At 35.5% G+C, this 256-nt stretch overlaps 1 protein-coding gene across 1 annotated transcript in view; it reads left to right on the forward strand.

The window, feature by feature from the left end:
• The first annotated feature begins 90 nt into the window (after positions 1-90).
• Positions 91-256, forward strand: part of LOC119590982 (keratin-associated protein 6-2-like) — an 808-nt gene continuing 642 nt past the window's right edge. The window contains exon 1 of the mRNA XM_037939714.1: positions 91-127. The gene's annotated coding sequence lies outside the window, so the exon portion shown is untranslated. The remainder of the gene's footprint in view (positions 128-256) is intronic.

Consider the following 256-nt stretch of genomic DNA (forward strand, 5'->3'; position numbering starts at 1 on the left):
AAATGCGTTTCCCAAAACTCAAACGGTCCATGTTGCAGTAATTCCTGAACGGTCGTATATAAACCCCGGACACACGCGGCTTAAACCATTCTCTTGATTATCGCTCAGTCGACTTTTGGAAGCAGAGGTGGTAAAAACATTTATATAAACAAGATAGGGAGTTGATATACAGTCAAGTCTGAATTGCAAAATTATTTTGTGTTGATACTGTAGGTTTAGTTAGTAAGGTTGTTTTACATAAATTATATTGTTAATT

This window comes from Penaeus monodon, chromosome 28 (genome assembly GCF_015228065.2).
Source record: "Penaeus monodon isolate SGIC_2016 chromosome 28, NSTDA_Pmon_1, whole genome shotgun sequence".
In the NCBI taxonomy this organism is placed as follows: Eukaryota; Metazoa; Arthropoda; class Malacostraca; order Decapoda; family Penaeidae; genus Penaeus; species Penaeus monodon.